Source organism: Zosterops lateralis (genome assembly GCF_965231275.1).
Source record: "Zosterops lateralis genome assembly, chromosome: 3".
NCBI lineage: Eukaryota > Metazoa > Chordata > Aves > Passeriformes > Zosteropidae > Zosterops > Zosterops lateralis.
In genome coordinates, this window is record NC_139764.1 from 101,332,110 (window position 1) to 101,349,844 (window position 17,735).

Sequence of the window (17,735 nt, forward strand, 5' to 3'; positions counted from 1 at the left end):
AGCTATTAGGAGGTCTTCTGCATACTGGAGCAATTGTTTGCAAGCTGCTCCCCAAATATCTTCCACTTTGAGGTTCTCCTGTGCAAGGACCACTTCAAAGGACTCAAATGAAAAGATTTTCTGGCTGGCTTTATGGAGAGGGAGGCAAAAGAAAGCATCTGCACATCTAAAACAGTAAATGAGTTAAGATATAAGGGTTAGCAACTACTGAATACAAGCCTTCAGTTATCTTGTCAACAGCTAAGTTATGACTTGTCAGGCTTCTTTACTGGCACGATAGGAGTGTTGAAATTAAACTGACACTCCTTCAGTATCTTTAAAAAGTTTTCTTTGCCCTGCCAGCATGTCAGGAGCCTACACTCCAGGAAACACCTAATCTATTTTCTTTTTTATTATTATTTTTTTCTTTTTTTTTTCTTTTTTTTTTCTTTTTTTTTTTTACATTAAACTTAACAGTTTTACATTCTTTACCTCCAAAATAATTTTTCTATTTTTAAATATTACTTTTGCCTCCAGCTGCTTTAGCAGATTTCTGCCCAAAAGTGCAGATGGAGCATTAGGCATATAAAAATCGATGGATTCTCTATTGTTTCCCCAATTTAAACTTCAATGGTTTGTAAATGTAAGCCTTTTTTAGGTTGGCCAGCCGCTTTACAGGTGTTAGGGTTTTATTGCCCCGGTGTCTTATCAAGAATTTTATTTCTTTTTTTTTTCTGTTATGGCATCAAGCAACAATTGGGATCTGGTAAATGCTGCTTGATTACAAACTTCATTTTCTTAGCAACCCTTTTCCCAAATCTCTAAATCACTCTCCATCAGAGGTACTTAAAAGAAAAACCCCATACAATTGCCTAGACACTTAATCCAAATTACTGGTTATTAATTTTTAGGGTTTCTGAAATTCCGTTTCTGGGCAGGGGAACTTTTTGAACCAGCTTTTCAATTCTTGTTCCTTCTATTCTTAAAACAAAAAGTTAGCAATATGTATTCTTTAAAACAAGGCTCGAAGCACCAGCTGTTGAAGAAAGAATTTGTGTTTACATAAAAAAGGAAAATTTTTTTTATTTAAAAGAAAAACCCACGCGATTACCCAGACACATAATTCAAATTACTGGTTATTAATTTTTAGGGTTTCTGAAATTCCATCTCTGGGCAGGGGAACTCTTTGAACCAGCTTTCTAATTCTTGTGCTTAAAACAAAAAGTTAACAATTGAAGAAAATTTGCAATCAACTTCTTATACACTGTCCCCCTTCACCAAAACCTGTTTATGGGATAGCAATTTTTTAGGCTCACAAAACAATGGGTTCAAAAACACTCCACAAATTTTTGCACTGAGGAAAAAGTGGGGGGGTTTCTCGGTCAGGCAGTTTTGGCTCTTTTTACAATTAAAACTGTATTCCACAAACAAACAATAGTTAAAACAAACACATCAGGCTTTTCAGAATTTCAAAGATACAGCCAGAGGCAACAAATCCCGGCTCCCTGCCGGTTACCGGGACAACCCAGATTCCTGCCTGATCACTGTGATATGTCACAAAAAACCACCCAAAACTTTTTTTTTTTTTTTTTTTTTTTTTCTTATAAACAACAAACAGCCTATTCACCCACAGATGTTTTTCTATTGAACAGCACACTGATTAAAATCACAGAATCAGTTATGCGGTCAGAAATTACAGCGCTCTCCGTGACACTCTCCAGTCACGGCCCAAGCACATCCCCCCCCCGAATTCCTCTGCTTTTCAGCAGAGATATCCTTCCGCGGATCGGCGGGGGTTTTAAAATTTCTTAAAAAAAAAAAAAAAAAACACTTACAACACAAACTTAAAAACAAAAACACTTACAACACAAACTTTCACAATTCACACACATACGGTCACTCAATCACAAAGAAAACCCAAACAGACACGAATACACACACATCCAGCGTTCGCGACCGCAACTCAAAACGGGACCCTGTTCACCTTAAAAATTCAGGCTAGCCTCTCAGATTATGAATCACCAAAGTGCACCTTTAAACCATGGATGGAGCCACTACGCTCCCGATATCAATAGCTCTGTGCTGCCGCTGCTTTCCCCCTTGAATGCAGCCCACAGTGACCAGCTTTACCTGGACAAACCAAAATTGGAGCCACTACGCCCCAATACCAGCATCTCTATGCTGCTGCTGCTTTCCCTCCCTGGAATGCAGCCAACAAGTGACCAGCTTTACCTGGACAAACCAAAATTGGAGCCACTACGCCCCCAATACAGCATCTCTATGCTGCTGCTGCTTTCCTCCCCTGGAATGCAGCCAACAAGTGACCAGCTCTACCTGGAACACAACAACACAACAACAATACTCCTCGGAGATTCCAAAACCCAGGCTTCTGCTTTGCATAAGACGTCTCTTATGACTTATAAGCCGCCTCTATTCAAAGGTACCTTCATTCAATACATTTTTTTAAACATACCTTTTGTCCGAAGCTCCAGGAGGTTCAGGTCTTTCCCCGGGTGGACGGTAAGGTCTGAGGAGCCCTTACCCCGAAAACTTCCGGGTGGGCGCCCTGAGGGGTCCTAGACCCCACCGGCCCCACGGCCAGAAAGAGCAGTTCTCCTGGCTGGCTCGCCAAAATGATTTATTAAAAAACTATGGACATTGATCTAATACCAATATCCAACTATGACGGACAAAGACTCTCTAACAGTTTAAAGTTAGAAAGTGTATGTTTATTACGACGCCGGGCAGCGTGTGGGATAGCTCCCAGAAACACACGCGCAATTTACAGATCATCACAGGGCTTTTTATCTACAGAAGTATTGAATACACAAACTACAAATGCATATTCATAGCTCTGATACCTCCCATTCTCCGCTTCGTATGGTAATTAGCCCAAAAAGCCACCAAGCATGCGTAGTTTGTTCTTTGAAATGGGTCGGTGGTCTTTTTAATGGGGTGGGGTCCCAAAATGATGAAGTAAGATTGTCTTCCTCAGCTCTGACTTTTTAACCTTTAGTGTTTGTGACAGCTAAATCCTGTTTTTCCCAGGACTGTTTGATTTATGATTGTATTGTATTCATGGGGTCTATTGATTATTCAGGATGCAGAAGCCCTAGTTTGACAGCTCCTCTGATTGATCGGTTCCTTCCAAGGATTATCAGTTCTTTCAGTCTGGCTTCTGTTAGCAAAAGGGAAGTCCTAGCTACATTATCTCAGCACTATCTATTTTGACTACAGTCTTTAATTCTTCTAAATCTATGCCTCACTGTGCCAAGGCAGTTGTAGAAAGCATTTGAAGGTTCATTTATTTTGTAAAGCCATTTTTGTTGCTATTTGGATTTACCAAAATTGCTCATCCACTGAAAAATTTTGTCAGTATTTATCTAGATTTTACATAAATGTGTCCATAAAAACATTATTTGCTTCTGGTTCACTGTCTCTTCTTTTTAGCTCTTCATTCTGTTGAAAACATAATTTTGATCCATTTAGTTCTTTTCAAAAATCTAAGGCACTCTACAAGAAAGTATGGAATACTCTAATTAAAATACAATTTTAAAAAAAGATTGAAGCTTAATAAGTAGAACAATTAAATTAATAAATTTGCTCACCTTTAGCTTTCTTTATCTTTTGTGACTCCTTTTTCGTGATGTACTGGTATGCTCAAATGATTTTCATTCTTGTGTGTTCCCAGTCTCAGACACACTGATGGCACTTAACTACCAGTTAATAAGATTGGCTCCTAAACTACCTGGTATTCAGCCCAGCAGTGAAGCCAGGCCATGATTCTGTCCCATCAATAACAGAAAAAGTACAGAGTTGTGTCAATGGCTATGTCCTATAATCAGCACTTTTCTGTGCCAGAGCCCTTTTGTTTGACAGGAGATTTGAATACATCATACACATGGTATTGACACAAGTTGTTTTAAGAGCACTTGCTTTCATGTTGAGTTCATCCCTGGCTCTGGTGGGTTGCCTTACCTGTGTATTTTCACAATCTCTATTCATTTTGCTACCTGTCCTAAAGGCCCCACAGCGCTCACATCTCATGATTAAAATACATCAATGAAACACTCATCTTGCTGATTTGGCACTGTAATAAACCTACCCCAAAGCCAGTCCAAAGACTTAAATATGTCTGCAAGTCAACTGCCTGAGTGTAGAGTAGCAATTTCCTTTTACTGCCTTAGTATGCAATATATCTCCCAAGTAAAATTAGTTTGGGAACAAAGAGTCATTCTCTCCTACACCTTTCTTTAACAAATAGGACCTAATGATAACAACATCCCTGTTGGGAAACACAGACAATTGATCAAAAACAATAACCAAAACAATAACAAAAAGAATACATAAATGCACTATTAGTCAGTGACAACAGATGTGTGAGGGTGTAGGATTATTTATACCAGACCTGAAAATAACTGATTTGTAATAGCTTTAATGTTTCTTGTTCTGCAGCCAACACACCCCAACCATTTTATGTGCAATTATCATGAAATAATACACCAGAACTGACCAACTGTTTGAAATATTCTTAGTCACAATTTTACAATTGAAGTTAATTAGTTAAAGATTTTTTTAATAAGTTGATTTCTAAGCCATAACTCTGTAATTAGTTTATAATTATTAATAGAGAATGTATTAGGGCAAAATGTGTGTCTTAATTATTTTTTTAAAATTTACATTTACATTGTCTGGAATTATTTATGTTCAATTTCCACTCCTGGAACCAACCCTGCTGTGAAATTGCAGCCTTCTGAAGCATTTGGCAACTGAAAAACCTAGCTATGAAATTTTGCTCATCATTACATTTTTCTCCTTTTCAATTTTACACTTAATTATAGACCATTAAATCAGCCCCCAATAAATGTATAAGATTTTCTGTCTTATGCAGAGTGGTTCTTTATTTACCATCATTGACAGAATGTTGGAACACTCAGAAAGAATTTATTTAAACATTTATTTGTTGTACTGCTTGCTGTAGAAAATGCAGAAGTCCTTAAAATAGCTTTACAGTCACAATGCTTGGTAGCAGGACTCAGTCCAAAATTGCCAAGTCTCCTGTATTTTTTGCAGGTTCTCTTCAGTCTCATATACTTTTCTTTCCTCTTCCTTCAGCCCTCTACCCCTCATCTTTGCAATGTAGGAGTATCTTTCAGTTCATTTTAATAAGTTCCTTTTTTTGTTTTTTTTTCAGTAATTTTTCAGATCACTGAGCTTGGAAGCTATGGTTCACTGCTAGAACTAAAACCCTGACTGTCGTTTCAGTCAAGATGAAAAAGAAATAGATAAGAAACAGAAACATAGGAACAAGACAGGGAAAAAAATCCTATTTCCTGTGCCTATTAAAATACAGGAGAGATATTTAAAAATTGCTATTCTCTCCAATGTCCTAACAATTCTCAGGCCAACATTTTACACATTTTACACACATTTTACACTCCCTTCTAAACTTCATTGTAATCCAGAGAGAGTGCAGTGAACCTGAGCCTCTGGAAGTGTACTGGGAGCATAGAAAATCACATAAACAGCACTACATCCATCAATTAGCACATCACCTTGTTACCATTCAGAACCAATATAGAGACACACCTAATTTTGTGAGTAATCCAGTAATCAGCATAGGGAAATTTATATCGCCTGTTCCCAGGGAAAAGGGGGCTTGTTCCATTGACCTAAAGACTCTGAACAGAAGTGCCTGTCCTCATCCCATATAAGTGGTGCAAAGACTCCAGTAGCACACAAACAATATAATCTTTTTAATTTGGTGATCAGATTATTAAAAAACAGACCAGGGCAAAATATCAGGATGAGAGTTCCAGCTATGACATCTTGTTATGCTTTTAAAATGAGACATTGCTTGGATAAAACAAAGAAATAATGGTTAATGTCTGCAGTAAAGAACAGTATCCTATTTAGTTTGTTTCAGTTTATAGAGACTTTTTATATACTTCCTATTTCTCTGCCTCAATCAAAATCCATTTATTTCTACAGGAATATATTGGCAAGATCAAAGATTTGAAGCCAAGTTGAAGAATGTTTCTGGATAAATTTAGTTTTGAGCAGAGTAGAACTCCTGAGGATTGTGGGGGTTAAATTCAATATGTAGTAAAATGTGAACAACACTACATATACTTTATTTACCTTGGAAATCAGATTTCCTGATTTTGACAGAGAAAAGTTGGTATTAGTTTGATCTTATTTCTGTTAGGCTGGCCAATGTAGCACCAAATAGATGCAGTGAAGTTTCTTCCAATTTGCCTGCCATCAGTGTGACAGAGGTTGTGTCTGGGCCAGCCCTGGGTGTGCAGCACCAGTTGTAACCCAGGAGGTGGAGGATGACATAATACATGAAGGTGATGAGGTGGCAAATGATTCACCAGAAGTATGGCTCCAGTTACAGAGATTTGTTATGTCCTGATAAGCAAAGACAAAAACCCATCTTAAACTTCCAGCTCCAACTTCCAGTCATATTTAATAAATTAGGATGAGGGAAAAGTGAATTAATTTTTTAAAAGGAATCGAGCATGGTGGAGACTGTTGAGAGAATGTATATCTAAACCTCAGAGAAGACCTATTCCAAAGACTTTTACAGAGCAGTGGTTCAGTTAATGACGCAGAATATATGAAGGAAAAAATGACACATTATAATGAAACAGTAATGGCCTACCTGCATAATGTGAAAATATCCCTGTGATACTGTATAGATGGAATCAGTCACCTGAATAAGTCTCACCTCCACTGTGCTGAGAAAGCACAAAACGAGCAGCTGAGGAGCGTGAATGATGGGGCAACCAGGGGGAAAGATGAATTAAATTAAATTAAATTAAACAGGAAATAAAGTGGCTGAGGGTTTTTTTTTCTTTTTCCAGTACCAGATCAATGGACTAGAAAGCCAACCCTTCAGCACTGAGGGTTTAGGAGATTGTGCTGCTTATAATGACTCATAGCCAGAATTCCTACACAGAATTCCCAACCAACACCACCAGCATTCCAATAACTTAGAAAATGTCTGTATTGGATGCTACTGGACAACAGTGGATCACCATTTTCAGTAAGTGTTGGGCAGTGCTCCAAACACTTGCTAAGGCTGCATACCTAGTTCCCTACACTCTCCAGTGAGTATGGAAATATTTTACATAACAGGGCCAAAAGATAACTGATTTTCATTTGCTTGTATTTCACATATCCATTTTTTTTTGTCCTATTTTTTTTCTAAATCTATTGTTTTATCATACAGGAAACAATTTATCTGTATTTTAAATAGCTTCTGAGAGGGCATTTGAGGGACATAATTTAATTGATATGTCCATTTTCTTTTCTTCTTGTTATGGCATTATCAAACTCCTGCTTCCCACAATGTAGGCTGTAGCTGAATTAACTGCTCATCATTTACAATTAGTTGCTAAAAAAATACCTATATATCACTGTTCATAGAATTCTCAGACAATTACCCTGCTTAGTCTTCTTCAGTGCTGAGGTGTCTTCACAGTACATTTTTATGAAAAAAAATCTGCCTTACCTGTTTTCAATTGGGAATAAAATCCTCATAAAAATTAAAAAATATTTCTTCCATAACTAAAAATTCTCTTAATTCTATATATTTCAAAGTACAGTACTGCACACTCTAAGAAAAGCATAAATCTAAAGATTTCATCCCAATAATTTCAATTCATTGCTTCATTAATTTGTGAGAAAAGACAACACTTATTTCCCAAGAAGACATTCTTACAGTCTTATAATGACTATCAAAGAAACGTACAGGCTCAGGAGTGCAGCCCTTGACAGTTTTCTAGGCAGAGAACCAGGCTGAAAGATCCTCAGTCTGTTCTCAGATATCCAGAAAGCATTTTCTGTAATACTGAGCAATGGTTTGTGCCTTTGCATTTCCTTTGGAAGAAAGAAATTCCTATATTTCTTTTATTTTCATATCACTTTTTTCCTAAACAGTGCTATCTAGTCTCTGTAATAAAAATAACTCTTCCCTTCACTTCTTGGTGAAACGTCTCTCAGTTATCTGAGTGGTAACCTGGCCAATAATAGGAAAAAATATCTAAGTCATTCCATATTTTAATCTTCAGAAGATCCCACCAGAGTATATAAATAATATAAATACTAAATAATATAATTCATATCATCACTATGATCAGTGCTGATTACAACAGTAAACCTAATAACATTTTCTCAAAGTACCTCATTTTCATGAAATAGAATTCTTATCCTTCAAATAGGAGTTTTAGATCCAAGCAGGAATCCACCATTGTAGCTTTGGTGTAAGCCAAAATGCAGTAAAGAGCTAAAACCCCTCTAATTTTCAAAGTTTAGCAAGAATAGAGAGAGATATAACCCCCAAATATGCTTGTGAATTTCATGATAGCTAACAGCTACCAAAACTATAGCCAGTATTTTAACTTAAAGAAAACCAGGTCTAAAAGTGAGGAAATGCAGCTGATCTGTGAATGATATATTAGTGAATTTCAGAAGCATTGATTAAAATGATAATTTGAAGTAGAAACATTTCTAAATGAACCCTGTGTAACAGGAAGAACCAATCTGTCTTCTTAAATGAAAAATCCTGCTTCTTTGATAAATCATGATTTTTATAGTTATCAAAAAAGCTACAGGGGAATTGTTTGAACTTTCATTTATTACTTTTTTGAACTTTCAGATAATTATTGGCAATATTCCTCAATGTTAAAGAAAATGAATAGGTTAGGAATTTTTGTGTGTTACAAAGATTCCAGGGCTGAAAGCAAAACCAGGAAAACCTCACCAAATACTGAGTGATAAGAAAGGATAACAAGGGTCTATTTAACACCAACTTCTGCTCTTTCTCTCAATTTTTAACACTGATAATATTCACCTGCAGAACAATGGCAAGGTGTGTTGCTTGTCCTTTACTTGAGGAAGTGCTTTCGCATAAAAATTAACTTTAATTAATTTAAAAATTAAGATTAAATTAATTTTGAGAAAAGCCACGATTATGGAATCTCTGCACAGTTAATGATATCTTAGATTGTCTATACAGGATATTGGTTTTCTTCCCAAAGATGTGTACAAGCAGATGCTATTTTTCTTCAAATACAGAAAAAATATTTATAGATGATATCTAAAATTTCTTCACCAGTAATATTTGAAGTAGAGATAATTTTCTTTACCATTTTTAATTTTTTTCTAGGAAAGACTATGTCCCCTCCCTTATTTTCCCCTTCTCACCCACACCCCCCAAGAGAAGAGATTTAAAGGACTGAAGAACCTACTTATGTAGAAACAACAGATCAGCAAAGTAAAAAATAAAACATTGAAACATTTCTGTGAGAAATACACTATTTGGTGTAAAGAAAGACAGAAGTATTTCACAAAATAAAAATCAGAAGGATAATGTTCCTAGCTCTTTTTTCACTTTCAAGTATCTTTCTACAGAGGAACTGGAATGCTATCTATCAGCATGTCACTCTATTTCAAAGTGCTTTAAAGTCAAGTGCTGCACGCAGCACTTTTCTAACTGACCAAATGCAACCTGTGCTCTTATATTAAAGTTCTGTCTGCCTTCTTCTCAGTGGCTCTTGAGGTTGTTTTTTTCACAGAAGTCTCATGAGAAACCAAAGATGTCTACAGGCGCCTGTGTCCTGAGCTGCAACGTTAAACAATTCTTACCAGTTTTTTGTTGTATCGGTCCCACGATACCGTCCCAGAGAAGTTGGATTCAATCAGTGTAAGCTGTTTCTAGGGATGTGACTCCTGGTAACTAAACAGTTTTGTGCCATCTTTGGAAAACAAACCAAGAACAAACCCAAAACTTTACAGTCACAAAAACTCCTGAGTTAAAGATATCAAAACTCTGGAGAGGAAGAACCACTGGATGAGAAAAAAGACTAGAATTTCAGTGTGGCTTTTGGAACCAGACTGGTGACACATGCAACTACTGAAGACTTCAGAAAAAAACATTCCTGGGAGAAAAGTTCTCCAGTTTCTGTGATGCAACTCCACATATTGTTTTAGTTCATTTAAAAGTTAATTTTGCCAAGCTAATCTCCAAACTCTCCTAACAGATTGTTCAGGCAAATTTCAGCCTTTCTCAGATGAAACGAAACTGGAAGGTGCATTTCAGGAATGAGGACTCTGACTCTGATCCGTTGTTAAGGAATACAGTTGCTGAGTCAGATGAGACCTCATCACAACCAAAGGCCCCAAAGTGGGGGGGTACTTATCACCTGAAGTTTCATTGTCTGCATCATCCCCTGTACTCACCAGCCAGGCTTCTGCCCACCTTACACCCAAACGATACCTGATCATTTTGGATGTAAGGATGCCGTAGAAGATTACATCAAAAGCACTTATCAGAAATCAATTACATCTAGCAGGCAAGTTTGCCCATGGTGAAAAATTGCTGGTCATTCTGAGACATCCTCTTAGATCATCAGAGACCTCCTCTGATCATGATACAATTAAGTTAAAAAGAGAAATTAAACTTATTAAAATGGTAAAATGTATCAACTGGATCCTTTAGAAAGGTATAGAAAGTGCAAATTAATATTTGAGGTGGTATAAATAATATATTCAGAAAACCTTAGTAGAAAGAGTTGGAAAATCTGGAGGGAAACTTAAGACATACAAGAAATTATCCAAATTGATATGGAAAACTGCCTTATTCTAGCAAAAAAAAATTCCTTTTCAATAGAGAAAACTACTTAGCATTTCTCTAGAAAGCCCTTAAAAGAAAATTCACCAATGCTAAAATTCCATAATTAACAGAGACAAGCACAGTGCATAATGACCCTCATTACAGTGCTGTCATCTGGTGACAATGAATTCTACATAAATAATCTTATGCCTGTACTAAAGAGTACCACAAAGTAACAGCATTTATGAGAGTATAATCAGACCTCTGGGACAGGGCTGCAGGTAAAAAACAGGATAGAAAGAGGTCAGATAGACAAAGATTCAGTCCAAGGTCAGGATATCTACCTGGGGGATTTATATTTTGTCAAAGTGTCTAAGCACTATTATAGTTGATGAATACCTTCGCAATAGTGGTGCCTAAAGAGCCCTCAGCTGATCAGCACCTGGACATGTCCTGGAGGATGAGCTGGTGGCCCTCAGCCCAGTGGAAGAGGTGCCATGAGGTGGCACTGCTGTAGTACAGCTGTGTGGCATTGGCTCAGCTTTACCCAGAAAAATTTGTTGCAAACGTATGAGAAATTGTGCAAACTGCAACTCTGTGAGACAGGCAAAATGAAAACATGGAAGGTAATTGCTGAGGTAGTAAAAGCTTTTCTAGAATCCAAGTGGAAAAAATACTAATGTGAGGGATAAATTCAGGGAGGAATAAAACAGGCTGAGAAAAGTAAGACAACCAAGTATTACCAACCAGTCTGTTCCAAGGAGCAAAGCAGAACCACCTCTCCCGAAAAGGGTGGTGACTGACTGACCAGAAATGACCTGCTGGGTGCTGTGGGAGACCCTGGATGGAATGCAGTTGCCATGCTCGTAATCTATTCCATGGTGATTCCCCACAGCCACAATCTGCATCCACAGCACCTGCTAAAGGGGATGGAACAGAGAGGGGAGTGGAGTGGAGGCACCATGACCAGGCTCTGCTGAAATCCTCTCAGGGAGAGGAATTCAATGGTACTTTTCAGCTGAAAAACCACACAGCACCTCCCAGCCAAGAGAGAGGAGATGTCCTGCTGCTGAGCCAACAGCTGGGGTGAAATCATTCTCCTCAAATGAACTTGGTTCATTACAACCTAATGGTAATATTAACACACACCTCCAACCCACAGGTACCCCCTCCAAGGCACAGCCACACTTCACTGCGTGTGTGCTCTACATTTTACTGACTGTATCTTTCAAAGCAAAGCAAGAGAATTTTACACCAATCTGTAACAGACGTATGCATGCCTACAGTCACACAAGCTCCACCTAAACTCAAATAAATAGTAGGATGAGAATGGAGAAAAGTTAGGGAAGACTCCATTGTAGCTGCTAGGATCAGTCAAAGGGTTGAACCTATCTCCTCCCCCATAGGGACACCTATTGGCTAAGAGCCACACTGTGTGTACTGAATGTTTTTATTGGGATTTACAGCTTGTCCGTGTGTTGCTTTGAATATGTTTTTGCAGTCAGGGTCACCAACAGTCCTCCAACCTTAACCTGTCACAATTTTATATTAATAGTGTTATTCTATACACTGTTGGTGTGAGTCTTTCACAGGTGCTGGCAGTCACTGGCAGCAGGAAACACACCCAAATGAAAAGGAAGACCTGCTAAGGAGTCTCCCTTATGTTGGCATATTTCCCTGAACGAGTCAGTCAAACCATGCCTCAATCCAGCAGAACTGTTCAGTGAAGGGTCCCCATAAAGGGACACTGACAGACTGATCAGGCACAAGGATCTCAGTTTTTTGTGGGATGTTGACAGACAAATCAAACACTAATGGTCAAGTCCATCTACCCACACCAAGGGTTGAGGAAACCTCCCTTTTTCACATGACACACATAAATAACCACTCTGTATTCCTGTCTGTGTTCTGCTTCAAAAGTAATTTGAGGTATGGCAAAAGGCACCCAAAGACCAGTAACACAGTCAGGGAGGGTTACCAGCTCAACCACTGTAAGAGGAACTTAAATATTCTGTGCATGTCAGCCCACAAGTAAAATTGAGTTGCCTCAGAAGGGTCATCTTTTCATTTTGAGACACAGATTTTGCAGGGCCTAACCTCCAGCTGCTAGTTCAGAGGGGTGACTGCATTTGGTTTTTATCGTGATAGGACATACCTTCTCCTGATGCCTTCAGTAAAACCTCTCCAACTATCAGGTGCAGAGGTGCCTCTTCTGGAAATGAGCTGTTGTGATTTGACAAAGTAACAAAATTATAAAACTGTAAAAACTCTGGTTTCTATCGTCACATCTTAATTACCTTTTTCCTCTCCTCCTTGCATGCCCTTTCTCAGTTCAAAATAAACTTTTTCTTAATCGTGGCAGATTGATTAAATTGATTACTCTGTTTTCCTTTACCCTATCTCCAGTGGAAAGGAGAACACACTCTTCGTGCTTGTAAACAATAAGATCTACTTTTCTTACTTTTCCCTCATGAAAGCTTATTTTCTCATTCCCTCAGCTTGTGCATGATAATGTAATATAGCAAAACAGGGCACAATCCAGGAAGCCTTCTCCTCTTTAAGAAACTATTTTGTGCATTTACCATTTCCATTCTTCACTTAACTATAGCCTAGTAAAGATGCAAAAGTAAAAGTTTATTTTGAGAGCTAGTTTCAGATTAATGAGTACTCTATTCTTATAGAGATGCTTTTTCTGTAAGCATCTGCATATGGGCCAAGTCTGATGCCACAGAAAGGTAAATTAGAGGCAAACACTGCTTCACTTCAGGGTACCACATCACTGCTGCTTGTAAAACAACTGGAAAATGCAATGACGTACTGTGATAAAATAATCTTTACATTTAGGTTTTTGTAAATTGTGAAAACTAAGGGTTTCCAAATGTTGAAGTTTTACACACTTCAAGTGATGCATGCATTTTCTATAAAAAACAAAACAAAATTACATTTTCCACAGTTTTCTATCTGTTGCTCTAATTTAAGTGGTCTGTTTCAGACTGATAAAATTGGAAACATTGTTATGTGTGAGCAAAAATCTTTGTTCACAACTATCAAAGACTCAGCATATCTTCTACAACTTTTGACATTTTCTATGTGGAGCAGACTGAGATCAGGAAGCAGGAAAGCATTTATTTGGCTCAGATCTAAGCCAAATAAGCATAGAACTTTTTTTAGTTTTGATTAGGCTTCTATACTGATAGCAAAAATATTCCTGACAGCCAAAATTTTTTTTTTCCTTTAATCTCTCCTACTCAAAATTATTATTATTATTATAAAAAGAAAATTAAATTATTGCTTAATTAAATAAGTTTGGCTCATGAGCAGAGTCTTGAGCTAAGTAATTCTGAAATGTCATTTATGGAAATATATTAGTAAGTTGATTCACTTGAGTAGCCAGGAAGATTTGTGAGGATAGTAGTTTACAACTATATAAAACTATGTATAAAATAATTCCTAGCGATATTTAATGTGAAGAAAGAATTAGGAGGAGCTAGGTAACCTTATTCAACATCAGCATCTAATTTCAAGATGACTGCACTTTCAGATAAATTATAGGTGAATTAAAAAACAGTCAAAAAACTAAGAGTTCCTGATTTGAAACTTTAAAAAGACTTCACTTTAAAAAGAAGAGGTGAAGCAGCACACTGTTGAAGTCTGAATACATGTGTAACGAGGAATTTGGATAGGTAGTTAACAGCTGTTTTTGATTAAATTGTATGCAAAAAATAAACAAGCATAAAAAAATAAAATTAAAAAAGAAAAAATGTCCTTGAAAACCTGAAACACAGGAAATATATCAAGACCCCTGAAAAAATATTATGTGTATTCAACCCATTTTTTAATACAAGGCCAGGAAAGCAATGAGCTGAATCTCATATGGCTCCTGCCTGAGCTTCTCTTCAAAAGCATCTTTAAACATTTGCTTAGCTTCAAATACTTCTATAGAATTCATTATATTGTGTGACTCAAGCATGTGCTTAAGAGTCTGAATAAAAATCACTTTAAATATGTGCTGTGTTTGACTAAACTGGACTGTAAATGTAGCTGGTGCTTTTCCCAGTGGGAAACAGAACCTGGCAAGATTGTTAATTAAGGCCTAAATTAAACCAGTCATCTATGTTTCCTTGTCACTGGAGACATGATTGCTCTCCAGAGGTGATTTTTTTCCTCAGCACAGAGCCGTTCCATCTGGACAAGTTTAGACAGACACGTAATTTTGAGATGGCTCCCATGAAGACAGTGCAGAGCCAGGACTGATTTAAACCTGCTGCCTCAGGGTCCAGCAGGAGACTGCCAATATCAACATGGACAACATCCCTGCTTGTCGTGTCACTCACACTGCTCCTGCTCCTTCAGCAAAAACAGGAATGTCTTCCACTGCTTGCACACACGAAAACCAAGCAGCACAATATCATTGCCCCTCCCAAAAATTCATATTCTTAATTGCTTTCTTAAACACAGGTTCATTCCCTGAAATATTCTGAAAAAGAGGACAGCAGGCAGCACTTTATGACTAGAAAGAAACCAGAAATAAGAAATTATGGAAGCATTTAAATGCAAAAAGGATTAAGACTTGGATGCCATCTTTATCCTCAGCAGGCTGGCTGCTCAGTCTGCCACTTTTCATGGAACCCAGTCTGAAAAGTAAATTTGCCTCCTATCTGCTGTTCAGAAAAGCAAATGGTCCAATACAGTGCTGAGAGAAAGCAACCTAAAAGGTATCCCCAGCAGTGTCTGAGTGAGATGTCAGTGTTGCACCAATGAAACAATTATGACAGTGGTAGAGCCTGGAACCAGCAGACTGCCTCACAGAAAATACTAAGTTTCTATCTTTTGGCTGAATTCTGAATTAGGTAAATGTCAAAATGTACCACACAGCTCTTCACAACAGAGGGGAAAATGAATACATTTCAAGATTATAAAATTAGGATTTTGGGAGAGCACTTATGTAGAGATTGGAGCTCACAGTGAGAAAAAACAGTTTTCCCTCTACTCAGCACTGATGATGTCAGAGCTGGAATACTGTGTTCAGTTATGGGCTCCTCAGTACAAGAGAGAAATGGACACACTGGATTCAGTCCAGTGAAGGGCTGCTAAAGTGACTGTACTGGAGCATCTCCCCTGTGAAGAAATGCTGAGAGAGCTGTTTGTTCAGCCTGGAGAAGGCTCAGGCTCTCATCAATGGATGTAAATACCTGGAGGGAGGTGCAAAGAAGGCAGAGCCAGGCTCTTTCCAGTGTGCCCAGAGACAAGACCAGAGGCAACAGGCACAAAATGAAACACAAGAGATTCTTTCTAAACATTAGAAATGTCTTTTCTCTGTGAGGGTGATGGGGCACTGCCTCAGGCTGCCCAGGGGGCTGAGTTCTCCCTCCTTGTAGACATGCAAGTGCCATCTGGACATGGTCCTGAGCAGGGAGATTGAGTCAGATGACATCCAGAGGCCCCTTCCCAACGTCAGCCATTCTGTGATTTCGTGATTCTCCCTCTGTGTGGTTTGTGTGGTGAAGAGCTGGTGCCTGCCTGGGGGTCTGAGCCGTGACCTCAGCTGGAACTTTGCTAGGAAATAAAATGTGTAGTGTCTGTCTGCTCATCCTGGGACCAAGCAGTGAAGTTCACTCCATTCTATAGAGATCAACTCTGTTCCTTCTAAAATAAGGTGGTTTCATCTATTCTGTCTTATAGGTCCATGACTTTTATTAAGTTAAAAACTAGCATTATTTGGGCTAGTGCTAAACAGCAAAACCAAAAAATGCGTCAAGGAATGCATTAATGATTAAAGACTATGAATAACCCCATGCTAATGCTGGGACAATGTCCTGGGCTTGTTCAGCTTAATGGTATAGATATAGCTTTTATATTTATAACAAAATAAAGGACATAAAATAGAGCTCTAATTCCACTGTATTAATATTTAGCATCAAATTCCTTAGCAACACCTCATCTAGCACTAAATCTAATAATGATGCCCTTGGTTTGATATCTAACCACTACTTCCTTTGTTAATAAGATTATGGCTTTCCTACTCTGTTTTTGGTGTGAGATGCCTCCAAGAAAAAAAAAATTAAAATATATTGTTTGTGACTATTGTAATCAGATTTACATCTATAAATGCACATAGGGCAGAAATCTCTGGAAATTTCTTTTACTTTCATGTATTTTTTATACCTTAAATTAAAGGAATAAAAGGCTGCTTTCTGTTTCTGAAGTCTACTGTTAAAAAAGAAAATACATTTAGAAAGCTACGACTATTTTTGCCTGAAATCTCTATACATTTGTATCATTCAATATTTTTATAGGAAGATTTTTTTGTATGTATTTCAATAAGCATGCCTGGAAAACACATTTATAACCATAACAAAATAAATTACCCACCACTGATTAAAGGGAAATACATGTTATAATTATATAGGAGCAATATCAGAAAAATAGATATAGAAGAATAATAGGGGAAAAATAGAGATAGAAGGCTTTGTGTATTTTAAGGCAGAGATTTGTAACTCTCACATTTGCCAAAGGAAAGTAGTCACTCCAACTTTATTTTTTAGTCTGAAAATATATTACAATTCTTTGCCTTCTTTTTGGCTGCACTGGTATAAAGATCCATGTTCTGACTAAAATTAGTCATAGTTTTGGCAAATCAAGTCTCTTGTTTCTCAGTGTCAAGTGACAGTAAATGTTCTTCAAGTACTCAAATACATGAATAATTACAACTTCTTAAAATATAATTTAATATGTACAGTTCTTGATTTTGAATATGGACAATGTAAGATACAAAGCTTAAGATAATTCAAAAATATTTTTACTACTCTTTCAGTTCAGACAATGCCATAGAAAAACTGATGCATCATTCTTTGAAAAACCTATTTTTCTAAGAACTATGAGAATGGATATGAACCTCTTCTCAGATGTAGCAAATTGCCCTTCAAAACAACAATCATGCTAACAGGAAAGGTCACCTTCACTGCAGCTATAGATTAAGTATAATTTCAGTTTAATTTCTTTCATTACATCCTGATTAATTTATATAAGTTGATGTAGAGCAGAGGAGTTATGGCTTGGCATCTGCATGAGGATGAATTCATCTCTCAAAATATACAGGGTAGTCAGAAACTTTTCAACAACTACCTGTTAACAC